Source organism: Molothrus ater, chromosome 5, assembly GCF_012460135.2.
Source record: "Molothrus ater isolate BHLD 08-10-18 breed brown headed cowbird chromosome 5, BPBGC_Mater_1.1, whole genome shotgun sequence".
Classification (NCBI taxonomy): Eukaryota; Metazoa; Chordata; class Aves; order Passeriformes; family Icteridae; genus Molothrus; species Molothrus ater.
Window position 1 is genome coordinate 16,968,882 of NC_050482.2, and position 13,092 is coordinate 16,981,973.

A 13,092-nucleotide genomic window follows, 5' to 3' on the forward strand; every position below is an offset into this window, starting at 1 on the left:
GACCAGCCTATGTATTCAATGATTTTTTAAAATTACAATTTAAAACAAATCATGTCCCTTATCTATTTCCTTGGTATGCACCTGTGAACAATGTTTCCTCTGGAGAATAGTGACTTACTTACCCTGTGTAGGCTTAAACTAATTTACACTGCTACTCAGAACTACTAAAATTACACATCTGTATTTATTGATGCCTGAGTTACAAATTTTAATTTCTTTCACAATGGCAGATAATCTCCCAGAAACACAAAGAATTTCAGCTTTCACACAGTTATTGAAAAGCAAAACCAGACTGATGCAAGTTTCTTTTTTTTTTTTCACATAATACTCATTAGTCTAGTGGACTTCAAAACTTCTAGAGGCACAAACACATGGAAGTCTTCAATTAGGAAAACCAAGAGCTCCGCCGCTGGAAATTTTGCTAACTTTTTGTTATACCTGAAGTTTTAATAGTTCCTCTGTGTCCTGTTAAAGGCATGAATCTAATCTCAGAGATTAAGTGCTTTCAGAAGATTATTTCGTACAGAGATGGAAATGAAATGCTTGGTTCCAATGTAGAAGAACAAAAGCTCTGCTGTAAAGACTTACAGAAAAAATATACTACATTAAGTTTAAAGAAATTTCTGTATAGGTCTGACATTCAGAGCTAAGCAAAATTTATCTCTAATATTCACTTCATTAAAGTGCATCTATTCTGTGATTCAAGCATAACTTAGATTTAATCAGGTCCCCTCCCAGTCAATTAATTCTAATACATTGGAGCATAGAAACCAGGTCTCTGTCTTCTCAAAGTGACCAAGTGGCATTGCTGCTAACACAGGTTCAGACTTGAACTTCCCCTCTAAAGAAGTATGTCTTGAACTCTTTTCTAACTGGGCAGGACATAGATAAGGGAAGTGCTAATGCAGGCATTGTTGGGGGTTGAGAAATAGATTTGCATTTATTTTTGCAGGGTAGGGCCTACAGTGAAATGGCTTCTGTCTAAATGTGTGTAAAAAAAAATATATATATATATAAGCGTAAAATCTCCTCCTTTGACTTTATTTTATCAGAAAATATTAGATTCTTCTCTTCTTGAAAGGCTGCCTTGTATGCTCATACCAAGTATATGGATATGTCCTGTAGCCTGAAGTAAATATCTAGAAATATATTAGAAATTACTTGTAACCTCACTCTTGTGAAATGTGGTGTGCCACATTTGTGACTCTTCTGAATTTCTGTATCTCAAATGAGACTTTGAAGTCCTTGTAACTTATGATGATGTTTTGATTCCAACCAGTGGTCATCATCTAAATCTTAGGATCATCTAATATAACTATTAAATATTTTATTGACCTTTATGAAATCATTACTTCCAGAAGAAGACACACACACATATATTAAATACGATATTTAAAGACCTTTTCATGGCTAACCTTCTGACTTGTTCATTTTCATAGAACAGCCATCTCAAAAAAAATTAATCATGGTCAGAAACTGACAATTTGCCTCATCATATTTAAGCAGTTGTAAAACTTAAAAAAAGAAGAAAAACACAGAAAATCTATTCAAATTAAGAAGAGTTTGTTCAGGGCCTGACAGATCCACTGTTATCACACTGCATTACTGCATAAGATACAGCAAATATTTGGTTATTCCTGACTCTCATAAATCCTCCTGAAGTAGCTATTTTGAAAAATGATTAATAGGGTATGGGAAAGGAGCTTCTCCACAGTGCTTTGTTTGTACTAATAACACTGCAACTACACTAACAATTCAGTTTGTAGCAATAGCACAAAATTTTAGCAAGTCCCTTAGCTACACCCAGTTGTGACACAGCATTTCAGTGCAGTAGAAGTTTTAATGTGCTCTAGCTAAAGTTCTGCATGAAGATATTAAATGAGAGGTTTCTCTCTACCAAATGCTTTCTGTCACCCTACTCATTTTGGCTGGGGCAAGAGTTAAATTTCCTCATAGTAGCTGGTATGGGGCTGTGGTTTTGGTTTGTGCTGCCAAGTGTTGATAAAAGAGATGTTTTCTTTACTGCTGAGCAAGGCTAACACACAGTCGAGGCCTTTTCTGCTTCTTACCACACCTCACCAGTAAGGAGACAGAGGGTGCAGGAGTTGGGAAGAGACACAGCTGGGACAGCTGACTACAACTGACCCGAGGGATATTCCAGAGCACATGGCAACACACTCAGCCTATACAGCTGGGGAAGAAGGAGGAAAGAGCCAGTATTTGGAGTGGAGATGTTTGTCATCCGAAGTAACCATGATGTATATATAATGGAACCCTACTCTCCTGAGATGGCTGGACACTTGCCTGCCCATAGAAAATGATGAATTAATTCCATGTTTTGCTTTGCTCATGTGCAAACTTTTTGCTTTCCCTATTAAACTGTTTTTATATCAACAGAAAACTTTTTTCGACTATTACCCTTCTAATTCATTTCCTCATTGCACTGAGGGGAGTGAGTGAGCAGCTATGGGGGGCTTGTTGGCATGACACACATCAATCTTTCTTTTGACTTTATCAGCCACCATAGGGAGACTTTAGTAGACAGCACTGGACTGAGGATTGGCACGTTTGGGTGCAGACTGCCAGTAGGCATTGACTGTTTTGCTTGCCATTGACCAGGAATTTGTAGATAACAATGAAGATGTGATCTTAACTATGCATGTGTGTGAATATAGCAATAAAGAAGGGTATTTAAAAGTTTTTCTTAAAAATATAATCACAGGCTTATACTGTATGTTTCTATGACCTAATTGTAATAGTTTATTCTATTACATTTGGAAGTCATAAAGGTAAATTTAAGTTAACAGTAGATAATTATTCACCTTCCAGAGACATTATAAATGAAAGAAACAGTTTATTTTATAGAAATAATGAAATAGGACTACCTACCTCCTTTAAATCAGTACAATAGTTAATATTCAGTTATTTTGATTAGAATCATAGTCAGCACCATTCAGGAACTTCTTAACCTAATGGTGAAAGTTTAAAGTTATTAAAAATAAAAATAACTGTATGGATAAGCTGATTTTTGGGAATGATTTCTTCCTGTAATAAAGGAACACTAGTTTGCTTTGACTAACTTTTCTACCTGATTTGTAGATGAAAAAAGCTCTTCAAAATATTGCTTTCATGTCTTACTGGCATATCCTGTAGGACTGTTACATGTACCTGCATTACAAGTTGGAGTTCTTTTGTTTGTCGAGAATGTTGTTACCAGTATCAGTGGTAACAGAATGTCATAAGAATTAATACAATCTTGTGAACAATTTAAGGGAGTCATTAACTTTGTTTGTTAATCCAGTGGGAAATTCCCTGGTTCAAATTGTAGGAAAGGATAACATGGATTATAACATGGAAAATATTCTCTCTACTGTCTGATTGTTTGCTGTCACATGCAAATAATCATGAATACATCAATCTACTAATTGCTAATCAGCCCCCACGCTGTTTTAATAAATTCATCTACTAAGGTTGTTCTGTCAATATTTAATTAATGCAGTTTAATATAATGACTGTTCTTGTTAACATCTGTTCATAGCAAAAATGGGATTCAGACATTTAGCAACACAGCATTGCTTTTCTTCACAGGCAATTGCTGTTTAAACAGTGTTTTCCTTTACATAGCAAATATTATCTAAGACATCCAACAGTTTATGACACCATCCATTTTTAATGTAGCAGCAGCTTATATAGCAGCCTTGAAGCTGCACCATTTTGGGTACTATAAGCATACTTCTAAATCATTGATTTAGAAGTTAAGTTTATCACAAAACTTATGTTACAAGTTACATAACAAAATTATATAACAAAGAACAAGCTATTCCATGGCACAATGCAACTGCCTGAAAATGTGTGCCCATTTTTAAAAGTACTTGTTATTTTGTCACGTGGTGAACCCCAGTTTAAATGTTCAAATAAAGCCAAATAAAAGCAAACCTTTTGTGATGTGGAATACACCAACTGACATTGGATTTACTAAAATTATTATTTTTTTTACTTCACTGCATGTCTCTTACAGTGTAATTATGCAATATCTCAGGCTATACGTATATTTGTATATTGACCAGATTAATTCTCCACCATATGTAAGATCCTTGGGATTTTATTCATTATAATGTAAATTAGCTGGCAAACCATCAGTAAAAAGTATCAGATGAAGTTCATTTAAAGCATATAAATGCAATTAATAGCACTTTATTCACTCCAACGATAAGTGACCACAGGAAATCTTAAGGAATGATCATGATTTAGTTTCATTAAAAGTTTAACAATTGGAGAGCTCACAACATCTAGCACATTCAGTAGTTATTTTTGCTCTGCTAATAGAAATAGGAGTGTCTTTTGAAAAGTAAGTTTGTATTTTTTCAATTACTCGTAATTATAGGTGCTGTTTTTATTTAAGTACATCACCAGATTTTAATGACGTTGTAGACTATATTGTTGTTATATATATTCATTTTTATAAACTGATGAGACTTCATCAACCCTATGTACATGGGACCTCACCCCTCTATTTCCACATCCAGTTTCTATAAAATTTATCCTCTTTTTTATTTCTCAGTTTAAAAATAATTTGTATTCAATATACTTTATATTGATAATGGGTATTTAGTTCGTTTTTACTACAGAGTTGTTTGTTTTTTAGAACCAAGTCACAGTGCACAAATCACAGAGAAATTCCAACTTGTTTGATTTGGAAACAGGGTAGGAAAAATTCATAGAAAAACTTCTTTAAATTGTTGTTCGGACAGATGTTTGTGGAGAATTTAGACAGGCAGAAAAATAACTTTGTTACAGTTTGATAGGAGGCAGGGTTGTTTGTGGTTTGCTCTGTTTTGGTTTTTTACCCTAAAGCAAGCACAATATAAAAAGTAATGAACTGACTAGGGTGTTAGTGAATGAAAGCGTAAATGAGAATATGGTTCTGCTGCCAAAAGTGTCAAGTCACCCAAATGCCTGTTACCCTTATCATGTGTATGCAAAATAAATCATTTCTCTGTTATATTATGTATAAAATGCTGTGTCACTCTTGAAAAGGTGAATCGCAAGCTCTGTTAAACTCTGAAGAATCTACTAATCCAAACACATAAATAAAAGGGTCATGTCTCAGAAAAGCCTTCTGGGAGACAAAATGCCCTTTCTTCAACACTTAACTGAATTAATTGAGTTAAAAATAAAAACAGGTAAGTTAGAGATGCTATGAAGTTCTCTGAAACACAGAAGGAGGGATGATTTCTCCTTGGAAATCCGAGCCCCTGGGTCTCAAGTAGCAGTTCCCCTCAAAGCTAGTTAAGTCACTGGACCAAGTAAAGAAGCACTGCAGGTCTTTACTATTTTGCTTGTGGTAAGTCATTCTAATTTTGTAATAAAAAGTAAATTTAATACTGGAATAGACTTCTTCCATAAATTTAGCTGGTGCTACTTGTGATAACAGAGGTTAATTTGGGAGAATAGTACACAGCATCTGTTCAAAACAAAGCATGAATTGAAATCAAATGTTGTTGCAAGTTAGCCTGAGATGTTTGCAATTAATACTTTATTTGGATGTCTCAGGAAGCAGTATTTTGTTTCACATCATTTTGCAACTGAGGATAAAGCTATATCAACTATTAAGCTCTCCTAATAAACATTATTCACTGGGTCAGATTAAGGCAACTCAAGCAGGATACGAATGTTCAAAGAGAGAATGTATTTTTATATACATAGGTGTAGGAAGCTCAGCTAGAATAAATCCTACCCCTACTCACTACATGATGACATGCAGACATTTCTTCAGCTTTTCAGTTCTGCAGTCTGAGAAGTACTCATTTTAAGGCAGCATAACTTAGAATACTAACTATAGTCTCTCATGTTAGTTTTTAATTTGTTAGGATTTAAGTGATTTAGATGCATTTTTGAAGTGAATTTCCCAATCAACCTCTCTAACCAGATTCACAGCAAGAAACAACTTCAAAAGGTATAAATAGGATTTCTTTCAGAGTAAACAGAGCCAGAACATGAGCTACTGGAGTACAACCAGTGCATGCTAGCTCCTATGGGCTGGCATATCAGGCTGGCATGAAGAGCTTGACTTCTAGGCTATGTTCTGACAGTTTAGGATTGAAGTATGCCAGGTGTGAATCAACAGGATGTACAAGAGCCAGAAACCCACAGGGGTTTGACTCCTAATGTATGGAAATGATATTTTCTAATCATATGCCTGTGACCAGACCCTGTCCAGTCAGAGTATTTAGTTCTATGGTGTCTCAAGAGTCGGGAAGTTTGAAGCAATTCTAAAAACCTTTTCTCCTGTTATACTCCCATCACTTTTCTCTCTTCTTTCATCTACCATTCATAGATATGAGAAAACATGTGAATCATATTCTTTTAAGAGAGACAAAAGAGAGAAGATTTTTTCATTAACAAAGAGGCTACTGTACATGGCCACCAGAGATGGCACAAACATTAGAACAGACACTTCTGCCAATATGGATGACAGTTTGTTACTCATTCAAACAGAAATATAGCAGTCCAAACTTTTTACCTTCATCCTTAAAATGAGTCTGCTTGTTCTGTTTGCTTCTCTACCACAACCATTTTCATCCTTTATTCTTTCAGAGTAGTCAACACTAATGTGGGAAAATAGAAAGGTTTTATTCTATGATTTTTCTATAGTTTCTTCCTTGAGCCACCACTGAAGCAAGAAAACCAGTAATTTCTCAAAATACTTTCATTTCACCTTTCTGATAGAGTTTTGAAGGTCTTTCTTGTTTGGTTTTGTTTATTTCTTAAATCAGAAAAGCTCTAGAAGAAAGTGATAATAAAGTCTAGGACTTTTCCTCTTGATGGAGCCTATCACAAGCAAAATCTTGTAACTACAATAGTAGCCATTGGCAAGCTCTAAAGTCACTTTCATTATTAATCCTCAAGGACTGTATATAGATGAAAAGGACAAAGGACAACTTTTACCTGTCTGCTCTTCCTGAGAACCAGTAAAATGACATCTGGCTGTGTGAAACCAGTACATAACCTCAATACTCAGCTCATTTATATACTACTATTAGGAAAAAAGCTCTTGGTCATTTTGAAGTGAATCTTCTGAGATAGTGGCAGTCGATAATGCAAATTGAGGTTTCCATATGCTTTTCTTCTGTGACCTGTTAATCTTTTTTTATCAGCTGGAGTTATCAAGGCTGATTTTTCAAAATGTGTTTTCCTATGGTTTTTGACAATAATGAAAGCCCATAAATTAAAAGACAGAGGTTAAAAATGCAAAGAGGGCATGATTCTTAAGCAACCTAGGATGTTAATGATAGATTTAAACAGTTTTTTTACCTGGAGATCTTTGAGTTGATATATGACCTTGCAAAAGAGCAATTCATTACAGTTTTTCCAATGGCAGCTTCAAAAAAGTCATCCAGAACTTCTTGGCAGTTAACACAAAACAGTTAGAAGAGACAGTAGATAGCATGGTCTTACAGTCAAGGAAACACTAGAAAACATGAAAGTTTCTCTCAGGGATACATATTCAATTCTGAACCAATTATCTATTAAAAGATAATTGAATAAAATAATAAAGCTATTGTATTCATCTAGAAAATAAAACAGTTTCTTTGACATTATCTCTGTATTGCATCATCTGTATTGCATGTATGAAGGATGAAGTACTTCCATCTCAATTTAAATGTTCCAGTTCATTGGAGTACTTGCTTAATTAGGACATCTCCCAGAGAAAGTATTTGGCTGAAAGGTAGTGTTCTACTTAATTCTGATATGGCTGCAAACAAAAACATATTTTTCTCACTGAAGGAAAAATTCCAGTGATTTCACTTCTTGAAGAAATGTTTATAAAGTTGATGGGGAGTGAAATAATTATGAAGATTCCGTACCAAAAGAAAATGCAGGGTACTATTCAGTCAACAGACTCTTTTTTCCACTGTTGCTAGCTCACTAAATCTGATGGGTTTTTTTCCCCACTGAGTGAAATGATTTTGAAAAAAGAAGGAAGTGTGTATCTGTGTGAGGTTGTTTTAGTTCTGTCATTATTTCTCACCATCTTACATTATTTTTTTTTTTCAAAAAACTAGATTAATTTCCTCAAGTCAAGTACTTTTTTACCAGTGACTGTAACCAGTAAGCAATCTCCCTTATCTCAATCCATGATGCTGTTCATCTCGTTTTCTCTCTCTGCCCTGTTGAGGAGGGGGAGTGAGACAGTGGGTGTCTGGTCATTAGCCAATGTCAATCCACCATAAGAACAACTAATCAAACAACTTAAAACCTACAAGGTAAAATAGGAGGTGATGTGAATCACCTTTTCTCCAGACTCTACCATGTGGGCTCAGGATTGTGCCCGAGGTTGTCTGGAAGTGAACCAGGTCTTCCTATCAAGCAGTCTTTTACTCAGTGCCACTGCAGATTTCACATAGGAGCTACTCTTGATATCCGATCCACCATTTAGATATTGCATTCTGAAATGTGGGACAGTTATTCAAAAAGCTCTGTGCAGTAAAGATAAATGAGCTTGCAGTCCAAAGATTAGCAGTTCTCAGGTAATATTTAATTCTCACACAACTTATTTTTAAAATGTCTAAGCCCATATCGCTAGTCTTACACTTTACTCCTTTTCTCATTCATAGTATATCAGTGAATAACTACTACCCAGGTCCAGAGAGGACCTTGAATCAAATTTCCCAACCAAACTGCCCTTTCTAATAAACTTCAAGCATGTCTCCATCTTACCAAGCTGTTTGCCAATGTGTCAATTTTCCAGTTTGCCAATTGGTTTATTTGTCAGGCTTTGTTTCTCAATTTGTTCATTTGTCAATTCGTTAATTGTTTGCCACTTTCACAGTACTTACCCAGTTGAATTAATGTCTTCATTCTAGTGATTAAAGTGGAAAAAAAGCACAGATACTTGGTTCAGCCAAATACCTTAGAGTTCCGTTCAGAAGGGAATGATATTGGCATGTAGAATTTTAAAAACCTCATGTTGTAGGATTTGTAAATATTTTAAACAATGTATTTTAGTTTTTACTTTATATGAAGTTACCCAAATACACCACACAAGCAATTATTAAATCTATGGCTTCTATATATTTGCATTTTATAATTCTATATGCTTTGGCCAGTCCATCATATGCCTCCATAGAAACTGAACTGAATCAATGTTAAAAAAAGAAAAATATAGAAACAAAACAACATTCTTATGACTGTAGTCATAAGACAGAATACCAAGCTGCCAGGAAATTTTAGTTTTCAATGAAAGACCCCCTTTGATGTCTAGGAGCAGTAACAACAGTATAAATATTCTAAAGTGAACAAGAAAGCATAGGGGAGAAGCAGAATCATTTCCTGAACATACTTGTCCAGTACTGTAGATTCCAAAGTACTATTTTCTTTTTTTAAGGATCAACATTCACATCTCCTAACTCTTAAAAGTGTGCTCTTGAGTTGCTCTGTTATTGTGGCATTATCAAGTTAGTCTGCTGAAGGCAGTTTCTTTGCAGAAAACAATTTAGGATTTATTGGACTTGAAAAAGTGAGTTTTACTCTATAGTGCACTAGTTATAGCCCTTGCTGTGAAAAAAAGAGATCATGGGCTGAGATCTGTGCTCCCAGTCCTTGTTGTTCTGAAAAAAAAAGTAAAATCCAATAATGTTTAAGTACTGTTGTGACATGTGCTTTTAGTTTTTTCTTGTTATTACTCTTTCCTTCATGTAGTGTCAATTTTTCTGAACACAGCTGTTACTCAAACTGTCTTGGCAGAAAACCTGTTTTTCATCTCATCTCAACATGACGGTCAATTTGATGACTTAAGACATTGAGACTGAGAAGCAAGATGGTTAACTTTATTGTCCTTTAATTGGTGCCTTCTGATGTCATGGCATGTAACATAGACATGACTGGGACTGTTAGTCTTTGATGAAACAGACAATCACAGCTTGAAATTCCCTCAGATGCCTGTCTATAAGATCAAAACTCACAATAAAAAGAAGGAATTAGGTAACTGTATGAGGGAGAGCTTGATATAATTTACTAATTTTTAATGAATGTTTCAAGGTTTATTAGTTACATGAAGATTAATCATCATGTAAAAATTTCTGAAAAAATTAATTTTGTACACTGAAGGCAGAATGACTGTGAAAATCTTCAAATGCTCAGTCTGAGAGAAACTGCAGAACATGGCTAACCACCTTCTATTTTGTTCCTATGAATATATTATTTATAATTATATATACTATATTGTGTGGGAACAAGGAATTGATTCTTCATTGTGAATACACCAGGTTATGCCTTAATTTATTGGTTTTGTTTCCTGTCCAATAATACATATCCTTCTTGAATTTCTACAAAGGAGATTTTCTTGATTCTGGACCATTTTTTCCCAGAAAAAAAATGGTCTAGTACCTTTCATAATTGTAGAAATTTGATACTGCATTATTTTTGTAGAAGATTGATTTTTCATTCCAGAATATATTTGACATATTTAGAGAAGTACAGTCATACATATTAAGCCATCAGATCCCTTTTATCATCTGTTTGTATTCAATTTATTGCCTCTGCTCCCTTCCCTAATGCCTATTGTATGTGCAATTTACTATTCCCTTTTTTAACCTTATATTTTCAAATTAATTTCCAATAATCATAAATGAGAAAAACACAGCAATATTAGGAAGAAGTGAAATGACACCTGTCAAAAGAGGCTATTTTTGCAGACAGGTAATTATCATACTTTATGAAGGTGTGGACAAACTGTCCAATCTGTCAGTTGGCAGTCAAATAGAAATAATCCAGTTCGTCAGAAAAGACATCATGAAGTGGGCTAGTGAGGTGAGAAAAAAGATTCTCATAATGTCCTTTAGTTCTAAGTTCCCTAGGTGTACTGTTCAAAAAGTAACACGTTTATATGGGTGTCTTTCCTGTGGTCATATCTCTCAGGTCTTGGTGGTGGTTGCTGACGGGTAACCTGTGTGGAATGAACCAGGAACTTCTCTGAAATGGACCTAAATAACCCATCATCTGCCAAATATGATGCCAGCCCAAGGACAATCTCGTGTTGCTACTCAGACATATTCAAGAGTGCCACACATTGCCTCTCCAAAGGAGAAGTGTAGGATTGAGTGTAATCTGTGGCAAAAAACAAAGGATGCTGAGTTTAGGAAATCAGCTACTTCATGCCTTTTTTGGCATTAGAGTAAATAAAATAGTACCTGAATGAACATTAATATCAGTATGAATTTAAGAAAAAAAGTAATAGAATATAGGTCAAGAATAAACATTAGTATCAGTACGAACTTAAGAAAAAAAAGTAATAGAATATAGGTTAACAGTTCGCTGATATAGTTTTTCTTATAGTATTTTACAAAGAAAATAATGATTTTAGCCAACTATCAGAAAGGAAAATTAAGGCTAAATGATAATCAGTGATTTATTAAACATCAGTTATCCAGTACCTGGTAACAGAATGTAAATCCATTTTGTTGCCATTTATCGGCTCATCAATGTAACCATTAGTTTCAGGTATCTTTATATTAGTAAATATAATGAAAATCCATGTGCCCACAATTCCCTGCATATCTGATATGATCATGGAAAATAGACTACATAGGAAGAAGAAGAACAAAGATTTTTTTTTAACTTAGAAATTGAAGCTAATGCTGAAAAAGTTCAAATATAGTTGAAACTGGTCAGTGTTGTGTCAGAAAACAAGAGGCTTTACAAAGTAAAATCGAGAGGGGGTGTAAGGAAAATATTGGACTGATACCCAGTGGTATCAGTTTCTTCTGGTTGTAGCACCAATCTTGTGCCTTGATGATGATCTCCGTCATATGGTTTACATTTAGGCACTTCTGCAAGAAGCAGGGAGTTGGGCTCAATGATCCTTGTGGGTCCATTCCAACTTGACATATTCTATGATTCTATGAGTCCAGGACAATGGAAACAGTGGCTTTCCATTTGTGGACACTAAAATTCTAAGGGAATAGTTAAATGTTCATAAGTCTATGTGGCTGGATGGTGATACATCCCAGAGCACTTGAAGCGTTAGCAATGTTACAGCAGGAGCATTCTTTGTCTATCAAAAGTCTTGGCCGTCTGGGAAAGTCCCTGCTGACTGGAAGCTTACCAACATTCTTCTAGTTTAAAAGAAGACATAAGAGAAGACCTCAGAAAATATAGACCTGTTTAACTTCAGTACCTAGAAAAATTATGGAGTAGATCATACCAGGTGCTATTGAGAGAAATTTAAAGGAGAATTCAATCATCAGGCATGATCAATATTGGTTCACAAAAGGAAAATCCTGTTTAACGAATCTGATATCCTTCAATGTAAAGTCACCTCTCTAGTAATGAAGGGGGGAAAGCCTTTACTAAAAAGTAGCTTTACTAAAATTATTAATGTTTTTGATGCTGACCCTCATAGTGTCCTTCTGGACAAGCTGTCCACTTGTGAGATGAATGGGTACACGGTGCACTGGGTGAAGAACTGGCTGAACAGAAGGGCTGAAAGTGTTGTGCTGATTTGCACGAAGGAGGTGAATGCACCACTAGCAATTTTTTTGTCAATAATAAACTGGGAGGTGTTGTTGACTCTTATGAGGAGCAAGATGCCTTGCAGAGGGACTTATATATATTGGATTATCAAGCAATTGTCAATGTTCTGATATTTAACAGGAACAAATGCTAAGGGAGGGAGGATGATCAGCCAAAAATCTAGACTGAGGGAAAAGTGGCTGGAGAGCAGAAAGAGTTCTTAGGGTCCTGGTTAGCAGCAGCTCAGTAGGAGCCAGCAGTGTGCTGTGGCAGCCAGGAGGGCAAATCCCATCCTGGGGTGCATCAAACACAGCATCACCAGCTGGTCAAAAGAATTGATTATCCCACTATTTATTATCCCACTATGTTCAGTGTTGGTGCAGTATCACCTTGAGCACGATGTGCAGTTCTGGGCCTCACAATTTAAGAAGGATGTGAAGGTACTTGAATGTATCCAGAGGAAGGCAACAAAGCTGGCAACAGGGCTGGAGGGCATGTCCTGTGAGAAGCAGCTGAGGACTCTGGGTTAAACTAGTTTAGAGAAAAGGAGTCTCAAGGGCAACCTTGCTCACCACAGCT